Genomic DNA, 13,329 nt, shown 5'->3' with positions numbered 1-13,329 from the left:
TATTCTAAAAAGAACATTAAATTCGCTTTCCAAAAATATAACACTCAAGGAATTTAAAAAATGCAATATTAGATTTTTCAAAAAATTAAAAAATTTTAGTGTGTTTTTAATTCTTTTTTGAATCATTTTGAACTTTTTTGAATCACTTGTATTTTCCCTATTTATTGCGATTGCGTTATATATTAAAAAAGAAAATTTTAATATGCAATTTTTTAGTTTATACAGGGTTTTCTATTTAAAAAATGAGGTAAAGTCCAGGAACTTTTTTGTTGATATCGTATATGAACTTATTTTGAAAACGGCACACTACTCTGCAAGTAATTTTGTAATAAAAAATTTTTTGTGCCTCTTTTCCTTGATATTGACAATTTTTGATTTTCCCATGTATCTCTTTAGCCAGCGAATATTTTCAAATTTTGATTTTGCTATTTTTTAAGCTTGTTTGATAGCAGTAAAAATTAAGACATTCTTGCTTTATATTATTTTTGAATAGTTTGTCTTTCGTTCGGTCTTTCGGTATGTGTGATTTGAGTGGGCCACCTCCCTATTAGATTTATCGAACTGTATAGAACTTGTTCCATTGAAACTCTTCCTTTTAGCACATTTCCACAAGAATTAAAAAAATGCACTATTGTGGCCAGTTTGTCCGTCCGTATGTCCGTCCCTAGTTCTTGTACTTTTTTCGCTACTTGATTCGTTATACTGTCAGGATTTGCATCAAGAAAGGAATATTTTTTTCTGTGCTGCCCAGATCAAAGTAGTTCCACTCCCCTCCCCCCTTCCACACCGTACTTTGATAAGGGGACAAAAATAAGGGCAGTAGTTGGTAGAATTAATTTGTAACCCCCCCCCCCTTCAGGCCCCGTCGCTCGCTGAACTCGAAAAAGAGTCGCACGGGAAAGTGTTTGTACAAACCAATTTATTTCGGTGAGATCTTTCATTACAATACCATGAAGGGTAGAACCCCCCCCCCCCATTTTGTTATGCACGTGTTACTTTCAAAAACAGCATCTCAAGACATAATTCGTGCCCCCCCCCCCCCCCCAATTTTAGACAGCGAAATTTGATGACCGTGTGCACACCTTCAGGACTCTAGGACCATTTCCCTAGGAGTAGTTCGAAACGGCAGAAGTGGATCCGGACGGACGGACAAAACGCAAACAATAGCACATTTTTTAAGAATTAAAAAAAATGTGTTATTGTTTGCGTTTTGTCCGTCCGTCCGTCGGGACGTTTAGTGGTGCCAAGTAAAACTTGGGGGGGGGGGGCATGTTCTACCCTTCATGGTATTCTAATGGAAGGTCTCAACGAAAGGAACCATTTTCAACCAACTACTGCCCTTCTTTCTGTCCTCTTATCAAAGTACAGGGTGGGGGGGGGGAGTGAAACTAGTGTTAGGGATGAATTTCTACCAACCATAGCCCTCCTCCTTGACCTCTTATCGTGATCGGGTATACCTTATACCTCCTCAAGAACGGATTGTCGGAAGAGAGTACTCACAAAGGGCGATTGAGACGTCTGCAAGTAATACATCTATTGCTGATGTCCAAACCAAAGCTATTTCGGTTAAAAAAATGTGCTTCATCTGCCCAAGAGTTGTGCACAATTTATACTTGTTTTTAATTCTTAACAAATGCGCTAAAAATTATGCATGGAGTATTGTTTCTTATTTTTATTTTCTAAAACCTCGCCCCTCCTTTTATTATGTATATTTACAGTAGTGGCTAAATTACCGCCACCGCCACCCGTACTGCCTTATTAAAAATTTATAATCCACCGATGGCAATCATAGAGTAATATTTATCAATTATCCGGCGCGTCCTTCAACTTCCAGTTAAGAACCGTAAAAAACCGAAAAGAACCGAAAAATATACTAAGGGTTCCGGTTCTCATTAGGTTTCCATTTCTTAAGGAATAACTGTTTCGGTTTGTAAAAGTGAATATTTTTCCAGATGTTTTTTATAAGCCCATGCTGCTCGCATGGTGGTAAGTAGGTATACATTATGCACCACGAATTTCCGTAAGCGCACCCTGATATCGGGATTGTACACTTTATTTTTGATTCGCGATTGATGTGTTTAAACTCTACCCTTAAGTATTAACGGTGTGATTAATTGAAGACTTTACACCAACTTTGCCTGCATTTCCATTTGAATTTACACACAGTTAGCCCATAATTAATATCTTTTTGACACTTTTATTATACCTGGCACCTTCGGCCAGTCCGACGTATAGCAAACCAGCATTATACTGGGCGTTCTGCTCGCAACCGGTTACAACGTAACTAATTATGTTGTGGTACTTACGAAACCTTCATCGCGGCCTCACAAAACTGCACTCACCTGCAACAAAAGTAAATAGTTAATGATTGCCAAATTTCAAATATGAGAAGGGTTAATGTTATTGTCTCGTTGGAGGCAAACATCACACTAAAAACAAACTCTATTGCTTTTGAAAGTATGTAATTACGCAAAACGATGATGAGATCCCGAAATAAAAGCGTACCGAAACTTCCACAAAGTATTAATTACATTTGCGGGTAATTGCTTCACGGGGATGCACCATCTCCATCGAACCCCACGCAAAAACATTCGAAATATTATTAATCGAAAGCGAAGGCGGAACGTGGGGATGTTTATTACGACATGAAATACGGGAATAGTCCTATCATTATATAAGCATAAAATCAAATTAGCGAGCACATATGTCGCACATAACTAACTCGACATCGTCATATAAATGTACTTCCATAACTGTATGTTATTATAACAACTGCCACCGTTGTATTTCAACGCCAAATTACACTCTAACACTTTAATTTGATTTAAACGATCACTTCGATTCAATCTCGCCCGAATTAAAATTAACTGGAAAAATATAATGAACATAAATAACACAGTATCGAATAGCAGTACGGAAATACTTCCTTCCGATTGTGGGTAAACAATTTTTTTTTTGGCGAAAAATGATAAAACGCATAACTTTACATAAATTATTGTGATTTAGGGGCATGCGGAATATTATTATCATGCAAATGAGCGTTTTATTGAAATTTCGAAGAAATTCGACACACGACGTTTTCTATATTTCATATTCATACGCGTACACGTTATTAGTATCGTCAACCCTATTTCGTTGGGGAATTTCATTTTCTTACCTAGTGTTATTTTATGTGGTCGCGGGCAAATTTCGTAGCAAAATCTGGCTTTCAATTTACAGACCTTCCAGCAAAAGCAAAACTTTAAAATTGTACGAAAATCATATACCTAAGTAAGTGGCCACTTTCTTTCACTAAACTTAACGCTTCTTTGACCAAACAAGTTGTAAATCAGCATATGCATGATTAAAGCGCTTTTTTGGTAATACACGTCAGTATTTTATTAGCTAAGTTACAAATTATCGATCTCACGAGTAATTTTGACTGCGTTAAATAATTAATTTTATTTTATTTCAATTGAGGGTACGTAAAATTATAGTACCTCCGAAAACCATATCGAAATTATTTTCTTAAATTATCGATCTCACAAGTAATCTAACTCAAAATAGACTAGAGCCTGCACATCTACATTATAGCAGAAAGCTTTTAGTGAAAATTTGAAGTATCTAGCTATTGTAATTGCTGAGATCTCATCCGGACAGCCGGCCAGCCAGCCATAACGAATATAATAGCGTATTTTTTTCAAAAATCGCTAAAAATACAAATGACTAAATATTCCCTGTAGTAATAACATCAGAATCTTAAAAAAATATATTTTAAGAGCTGAAGAATTTCCATTATATCTAAATTTCAATGTAAAAGTTCCTCTAGATGCATGAACATGCACAAATTATATAAAATTTGATTTTTCCACACCGGTTGAACTAAACCCTTACAGAAATCGGTTTGTTTTGAATATAATAAAAATATGGTTACCTTATTATTACACAGTAAACTAGATCGTTTAGCATAAGACGTTTTATATTGTTTAACCGTATACAATTAGGGTTGTTTTTAGGTAATGTGGGAATTTTCTTTTATAAAATACGAAAAAAAAGGAAATTTGATTCGGCACAAAAAAGCACCAATATATCGATAGTTTCTTTTTTAGTCAATCTCATTGTATAGGTTGGTAAAGACTTCGCTAGCATGAGTTTATTTTGCACAAATTCCGCCGAAAATGGGGTATTTTTCACATTTGTCTCTTCATGATTTCGGTATGCCTATTTAGTTTTTTATGCTGTGTGCTATTTCGTTTCGTTCCATGCTAAAGGTGGCATACGACGACTCTATTTTAATTGTACACAAATTCCTTATCATTTACTTATATAAATGAGAAAGTTGCGTTTTGCGCATGCATTTTGTTTGCTTTTATTAGAGATACCTACGATAAACATTTCGTTTAAATTGCTCTACAAATAAGAAATTTATATTTTGCCCATGCGCAGTACGATTTTTTGCTTACATTAGAGGAACCTGCTGTAGCAATTTCGTTCAAATTGCTCCATAAATAAGAAAATTGCGTTTTGCGCATGTACAGTATGATTTTTGGTGCAAGTACGACAAATATGACAAAAATGAATTCTGAAGGCAATTTGGGGGGGGGGGGGGTCATGTAACCCATACGTAGACGGTCACACAAAGAGGACATATTTTGGGCTTCGGCGGCTGCCTCGCCTCGCGCATTTACTCAAATCGCCGAGCGATATAAGAATCCAATGTAAACAAGTATAAATTGTGCACAACTCGTGTGCAGATAAAACGAATTTTTTTAACCGAAATAGCTTTTGTTTTGACATCACCAATGGATATATTTCTTGCAGACGTCTCAATCGCCCTTTGTGAGTACCCTCTTCCGACAATCCCGTTCTTGAGGTATAAGGGAATATACCCGATCACGATAAGAGGTTGAGAAGGAGGGCTATGGTTGGTAGAAATTAATTCCTTCCGTTGAGATCTTTCATTAGGGTACCATGAAGGATAAAACTAGTTCCCCCCCCCCCCCCCCTCCCCCTCCACTCATAAGAGGACAGACAGAAGGGCGGTAGTTGGTTGAGACCTGTAATTAGACAGTTCCAGGACTCTAGGACCATTCCCCTAGAAGTAGTTCGAAACGGCAGAATTGGGTGCGGACGGACGGACTGACGGCCAAAACGCAAAGAATAGCGAATTTTTTTAGTTCTTAAAAAATGCGCTAAAAATGGCATGGTTTTAGCCCCCGTCGTTTCCTGGTAAACGCCAAAATTGCCAACAATAAACAATGTGCGAGCAGGAGGGGGGGGGGGGCAACCCGCCGAAAGCACAATCGAACTGCGAGGGGGGATCATCGTCGATTCTACCGCCCCCCCCCCCGGAATTGGTTTTATGAAAAAATTACACATCATGTGTCCCCACGTTTACTCGCGCCTCCTCGTCCCCTAACCCCATGCGATTGAACTCCGAACCGGCACATTAGAAGCACCCTCGAACTACGAGGCCAACGCAAAAGAACCGACGTACCCTTTCCTGTTTTTCACGGGAAAAACACCGTTTTACCCCCAAACAGCGCACTTTTTCTCAAAATATTCCCACGTACTCTGCTTCGAGTTCTCCAGTCATTCGTACGCTACGAATTTTTAAAGTAGAAGGGGTGAGAGCGGACCAAAAAAGTGTTTTCGCGTTTTTTACACCTCCTACAGCAACCCCCCCCCCCAGGGCATCTCCGTGACTTTCTGTTTGCCTTCTGAGGGGTGAGGGGGTTATGGGGAAAAACGATAACAGGGGTAGCGTGAATGGAGGACCCTATCGCGTAATTTGCTTCGCTTTCACATATTTCCATGCCCCATTCGTGAAAGACGTTAGCAAATTATCAGAAAAATTCCTCTTCAGGTTTCCGAGATCGTCGAATCCGATTTATTCGCTTATTATATTATGCACTAATGGTGAGGTCCCCTTGGGTTGTCCAGACTCTTTCAACTACTACGTCAACTACCGATCCAAGAGATTAAAAACATTTAATTTTTTTTGTTAATTATTAAATTTTTGTTAGATTGTCTAATATCCTTGTTAGATTGTCTAATATCCACTTTTGTCATTTTGGATTTTTGAAGAAGGGGGGGGGGGGTTAGGGGGGTCACTCATAACGTCATTCTGGTTCCCCCTCGATACCCCCGAAATGGTTTTGCGCGATTTTCAATATCTTCTTTAATATGGAAAATATGGCCAACTGGCAGTTTTAAAATGACACCCCGTATGTCTTTTCAGCTTTAGAATATTATTACATTCGTTTATTTCCTCGCGCTTAATATTACTACCGCTATTGTTCGTCTTTCGCAATAATCTTTCATGTCTGCTGATGTGCTAAAATTTCCACTACTGTTCGTATTTACGGTGATAGTTTCAAATTCGCAATTTTACGCGTCTGTCACATACTGAAACTTTGTTACTGGAGGCGCACGCCACTTCTTAGGCGCAAAATTCAAACTGTCATCAGTTCTAAAGAACCGCGCTATACACGGTGTTCATTTTTCGAGTGCCACTATGGAGATCTCACTTATCTTAAGAGGTAGAAAGTTGGTTAAATGAGGGCAAAGTTGCCAATTTTCGTGCTGAATAAGAATATGAATCGAAATTGGAAGTATCTTCAATAGTTTTAAAGATATCGCAAAAAAAACGAAAATTTCTGATTTTTCGTTTTTAATTTTTTATGATAAACTAATCGTAGTAGACATTTCTAATTAACACATTATTCAGACACTATTTAATGGAGATTTCAAATATGGCATCCTGTTTTTAATAAGTTCCAAGATGACGGAGAAACACGTGGCAACTTTAGTTTTTTTTATAGGCGCCATTATGAATTTTCACATTTTGAGATTCTCTTTACAACGACATATCACACATGGGGGTTCAGTAACACATTTTTCCTAAAAATACAATTTTTAATTTTTTGAAAAGAGTGTTTTGGAAAAACAAAATGTTCTTTTGTTGTAAACAAAAGTTGGCACTCGAAAAATGGACACCGTGTATAACTGCATTTGCAGATTCAACTCATTCATCACTTGCAGTTCACACATTATCTTCCTCTTAACTGTGAAATGTTTGGAGCAATAAAAGTTCCACCTGAATTAAACAATTGCATGCCACATAACGTTAACATATGCGTTTTAATTTTCATATTTTTATATAAAATCCTCTAAGGTAAAAAGCGCATATGAAAGATACGGAAAATTGTCATTTTTTAAGTAACAGAAACAAAGTATTAATATGCTTTGCTGCCAAAATTACAATAGAAAACACGATTTGATCGCGTGTCTGAAAATAAGCTATGCACTTTAGATCACTTGTATTTTTAGTAGAAAGCACCGGCTTACAATGAAATTTTCTTTAAATATAGAAGAGTACGTAATTAGAAGCAAAGTGGCATGAAAAATCATAAACTGCTCAACATTTCAACCAATAAACATGGTTTCGGCCATTGATGAAACGAAATGTCTCGTCGAGTGAAATAATTGCAAAGCAAAATTCTTTGGGATCGTTAAAGGCCATTACTTTTAATGAACGTACAAACTAACTCTTAATAAAGTTGAAAACGCTAACAGGGGTAGTTATAAACTTTATTAATAGTCATGATTCTACCTGCCTCCCCTACCTCAAAGGCGCAATATGCGTGAAGATACGTCATTTGAAAAGACCCTTCCGTGTCTCCGAAATTCAAGCTTTTAAGGTGGGTAGGTATCTGTCAAGTTCCCGCGGTCATACTAGGAAGTTTAATAAATTCAGGCGAGGCGAGGGTTAGGTACTGCTAACGCGATCTTAGTTAATATTAGTAAATTCTCGAAATGTTTGGGAGCAATCGACATAAACGGAAAACCGAACAGCCGAAACAATTTATTTTCGTTTGAAACAGCAGCGTCACGAATGAGAATTAAATTCGGTTATTCTTGGAAAGATGCAAGAAAATTGGAACGCGCCGACAATATCGGGAATGTGCTCGCTACTACAATAAAGCTTTTTCAATTTGCTTTATGGCCCGAAGGTTAACTCGAAGCATTTCAGTATCATCACTTCGTGAACGAAAACGAACACCTGAAACAGTGGAACGAAAACGAAATCTATCAGCGGCTTGTTTCGGCAATTTTCTTAAGAAAAAATAAAACTCCCCATAACAATGTTTCTTTATCTATCGACGCCATTGCGGCCCGAACGGTGACAATATTTCCCAATATAAGCCTCAAACTTCATTATGTCACGCATAAAAGTAAATTACGTAGAGGACCAAAAGAAACGTCGTGTGTTTTTTGCATGACAATGCCTTTCAACGTCATGAAGAGTATCGCGTGCAGAAAAACACCACCACCGTCACCCACGCACTGTTTGTTATTAACAAAAATCAAATGTCAAACGTATCGAATTGCACCCTATTATTTCCTCGCCTGACTTTTCTTTATAATATTACTTTCCGAAGTTCGCAAACAAGTAACGAAATTAAACGTTATATTTTCGTTTACGGCGATAAATTCGCTTCTTAGGACGAAAAGGCGGTATATCGTATTCGGCGCGCAACATGAAGAAACAAACTTAATAAAGCGAAGGGGCGAAAAAAAAATTTCGTGAGAAGAGAGAGCAAGCAGCAGCGCGTTTGAGAGGGGTCATCAAAATTCCGAAAATGTCTCGGCAATGAAAACGGCGCAAAAAGGGGTCGATATATTAAGACGAAAAAAAAAACTGAATCTAAACGGTGGCGAACAAAATATCGACGTAATAAGTTTAATTCACTTCCTGAATAACAGCGCGTTGATACAGAAACAATCGCCTCTATGAAATTTTTCCTCGCTTAAAATAACCCAAAATGAACAACCTTCATTTGCATATTTGTGTATACATTGAAAACAAGTGTAAATTGTGCACAACTCTTGTTAGCTTTGGTTTTGACATCACCAATAGATATATTTCTTGCAGGCGTCTCAATCGCCCTTTGTGAGTACCCTCTTCCGACAATCCGTTCTTGAGGTATAAGGGAATATACCCGATCACGATAAGAGGTCGAGGAGGAGGGCTATGGTTGGTAGAAATTAATTCCTTTCCTTGAGACCTTTCATTAGAGTACCATGAAGGATAAAACTAGTTCCACCCCCCCCCCCCCCCCCCCCATCGTACCGTAGAAAAAAGGGCAGTAGTTGATAGAAAACGGTTCCTTTCGTTGAGACTTTTAATTAGAATACAGTGAGAGATAAAATTATAAAATTATTTAACCCCCCCCCCCCTCCCTCAGGCCCCGTCGGTCACTGGTCTCGCAAAAGAGTCGCACGGGAAAGTTATAGTTTGTACAAACCAATTTATTTCGATGAGACCTTTCATTAGAATACCATGAAGGGACATGTGTTTAGCCCCCCCCTCCAATTTCCTAAAGATTAACTTAGCACCACTGAAGGCATGCGTATGCAGAATCTGAGACCAATAATTGGTTCTCGTATGTCCAAGGTATGCCCGTTTTACTTTCAAAAACAGCACCTCAAGAAATAATTCGTGGGGGGGGGGGGGCCTAAACAGCGAAACGTAAAAGTTCTTCACGTTTACTTTTTAAAAAATCTCAGCCCCCCCCCCCCCCCCCAAAGAGCGCAATTTGATGGTCGCCTGGCACACCTTCAAGGTATAGGGTACCTACTGCAAAATGCCATAACTCTAGGACCATTCCCCTAGAAGTAGTTCAAAACGGTAAAAGTGAGGCCGGACTGACGGACGGACAAAACACAAACAATAGCACATTTTTTTGATTCTTAATAAATGCGCTAAAAATGATCAAAGGCTGTGAGATCGAAGTGACTTGTGGGGCAGATCAGTATTCTAAGCCAATTTTGACTCCACCATCACTAAGATCTCGTCCCGTTCACCCGCAATTCGGGTTTGAAGTTTTGTGGTGAAATTCGCTAAAAACTAGCCACAAAATAGTACTCAATGTTTGGGCACTTATAGCTCAAGTTTCTATTGGTGATGTTAGTATAACACGCTAGGGGATGACGTTCAGATGTCGCCGACCCCACATCATGTAAACCCGTCCCTAAAGTTGTTAATTACACGGCCCCGGTAGGCATTTCTCGTCTTTCTACAAGCGTTCTTCGACAGGCCCCCATTTGCTGCCAGCCAGCCAGCCAGTCGACTTTTGGGAGAAATAAACAGGTTTCGAAACAAAGTACACCCACTCCCAAAATCAACTTAAGGAACGGTTCATCTGTGATTCCTAGGAAACGACAGATATTACAGGTAGGACAGGAGTCGAAAAAGCAGCACTACTTTCATGAGATTTTTTTGCTCGACAGCGCAGTGGTTTGTATTGTTGTGTAAATTACCTTAGGCGGACATTTTATGTGGCTTTGGCAAACCTGCAGTAATGATAAGTCACCCTGTATGTCTAATTTCACGTTAGAAATGGGGTCGTGGGTTGAAATTGAACACAATGCTGATCATGTCATTTGATTTCGAAGTCAATTTTGTTTAGCATCAAAATTATTAGTTGTTAATTTTGTTTAAATTGTTGCCTCGTTGATTTTGTTTATTTAATTGTAAAGAAATTGTTATAAGATTAGATTTAAAACAATGGAAATTATTTGCGTAGTATTTTTATAAGTTGATCTCATGTGTTTCTCCGGTCGTAGATAAGAAATTTTCTTATCGCTGCGTACGCTAATTAAATTTGGTATGTAGACGTTATTTCGGCATGAACATCACAAATAACGACGAGACAACTTGTATGTGAGAATATTTCAATTTATCTACGAATAAGCACAAAGAAGGTTTATTTTTTTTATCTCAGTGTTGTTTTTCTTTTTCCTTTGAGAAGCTTTGTATGCATGGTTCTTGTTCAAATTTTATCGCTTTTGTAAATTGTGTATTTAATTGTAAGAGGTGAACGTGTGTGTTAAAATGTAGGAACATCTGGTCGTTTGCGATAAGGAGTCTCATCGGACGAAATAATTAATGCACATCTGGTGCTGATAACGGAGATGCAGATTTACTATATGGGATATGTTTGCCGTTACTAGAAGCATCTGTGGTTAAAATTGCAACCTATTCATTTTGTGTGACTCAGGTGCTATAAGCTATAAGTTACCGAATTCAAAGAGAACGAACTAAAGATCTAGAAAACTGTAGTAGTTAAAACCTCGGAAAATGCGCTAAAAATATAGGTATATAGGTGATTGGCGGGCGTGGAAAAAATGTATGTACTTTGTATCTAAATCCGCCACAGGTGACAGCGTCAACGGTCAACCTGTAACAGTTTTAAAATATTATTAACATTTCTGTCCATATTTCAATTTTCACCTGGTATGTTTTCTAAATTTCCTCGTCATTGAATGCGACCAATTTCTAGTTACTTTTGCATTTCTGTATTTGCCTCTCCGATTTAACTTGTCTTCTTATCGTTAGAGGACATTTAGTTTGTTTTGTTTTTTTATGTTAACCATTAAATTACCTTATATGGTCATGTATCAAATACTGCTCTACTATTCGTCAGAGATAACTATTCGTAGCTTTGGCTTGGGTAAAATTTCGAAACTTGTGGCGTCTTCCAGCAACCTGCAATAGAATCGGTCGTACTAAATTCCCGAATTTGGGTGTTTGATACATTTTCCAATGGTCGAATTGATTTAATAATTAGCGGAAGCATCTTTAATCAATCGATTACCCGTTGTGCCGACAATTTGTTTTTGGACGTTCGGTTACAATTTTTTCCCGAAATGGACTTTTAATACGGAAAACTCAAGCATTCCAAATCGTAAGTGTTTTCTTGTGCACGAATTGAGGTTACCGATGTTCTTTTTTCTATTGTAGGGGAACGAATACCGACCATATAGTATTTTGAAGTTATTTGGGACGTATCCAGTTCTTTTCTTTTGTGTACTCTCTGAATAAGAGGTTAGCATTATTGTGGATTATAACGTAGTCGTAATTAGGTTACTTTTTAGAGTCTTTGCAAGGGGGTTAATATTCAGCCGAATCCGGGGAAATAATCGGCCTACTGCAGATGAGTGTGCTGTAAAACATCCCGTGGCATCATTAAGATCTTAAGGGCAGCCGAACGTAGATCGTGAGAGAAATATACCTGGAGCAGAAGCTTTGTTTCCTCCGTAGGAGTTGGTTACACCAGGAACCTGTGGAATTGCCGACACAATTTATCGTTAGCGGTGTCGTACCTTCAACCTTTTTTTTCTTTTGTTAAAACCTAAATATCTATGAACAGTTTAATATGTAAGTGGACATTTTTACATGGAATTAGTATGCTTGATCTTTAGGACTGTTTAATTATCAATTACGAATTACTCTAGAGAAGTAATCGCTTGTAAGGTAAAGAGCTCGTTACTACGATTAATTTCAACTCCTCAAGCTACCGATTATAGTACATCATTTCAATTTTAATTTCTAGTAATTATATTTGTCGTTGCTTAGCAGTACGAGGTCTCACCTAACTTCAGGGGTTGTTGGTGGGTTAATTTTTGTGTTAATAGTTCATGGGAAGATTTCATTTTTTTTTTGTATTTTGCATACTCTTTGGTTAATAAACAATAATTTTCCTTGTGGGTCAATTGTTGGCTCTTTTTATACTGAAGCTACCTTTCCTAATTCCAGTGGCTGCAGATAAAATTGTTGGCGGAATTAGGTGGCGCCAGAAAGACTTGAATCGAAGCACCAGTAAGTATTAGTGGTGGTGATTTAATGTAACTACGCTGTTAACTGTTTGGCTAACGCAGCTAGCTGGGCGATCAGCGGCGAGTGTTCATTTCAAATTGCGCATGGTATTTTATAGTGCCCTGCATTCTAAGCTTGCGCGTTATAAACCCCTCGTCAGTTCTTGACATTTAGAATTAAAGAAGAACTAAGAACTAGTGAAATCAAAATTTCCATTTCAAGTCGATTTTTATGTCTCGCAACGTGGAAGTCGACCCTTGCCCTACCGGTTCAAAGGTTATCAAAAAGGACGTTGTATTATGCGATGGCCACCTTGGGACCATAACGCGACCATTCTCCCTAAATAACAGTTAAAATTCCATTTGAATCGAAGCGCAAAAAAAAAGCAACCCCTCGCACTTAGCCACCCCACGCGTCCTCCCGCATTCGGGGAAATTACATTTACGCTCTACCTGCACTGCACACTCAAATAAATTCAAATAAGATTAGAAGACATGCAATTCGTGGTCGCTACTATTTACCTTCCGTAATTAAATACGGCCACTTCACATGAAGCTGTTAACGCGGTTAAATTTCAAGCATTGAATTCTTGCAATTTAATATCTACATTGTTACCGCGTCCCACTCTGGAGTGGGTACTTGGATGTCTAGCCGATGGAAATGTGAACTTTCTGGACAGTCTCGAG

This window comes from Photinus pyralis, unplaced genomic scaffold (genome assembly GCF_008802855.1).
Source record: "Photinus pyralis isolate 1611_PpyrPB1 unplaced genomic scaffold, Ppyr1.3 Ppyr1.4_LG6, whole genome shotgun sequence".
Taxonomy (NCBI): domain Eukaryota; kingdom Metazoa; phylum Arthropoda; class Insecta; order Coleoptera; family Lampyridae; genus Photinus; species Photinus pyralis.
The sequence above is the reverse complement of the archived record's forward strand: the minus strand, read 5'-3'. Positions refer to the sequence as shown.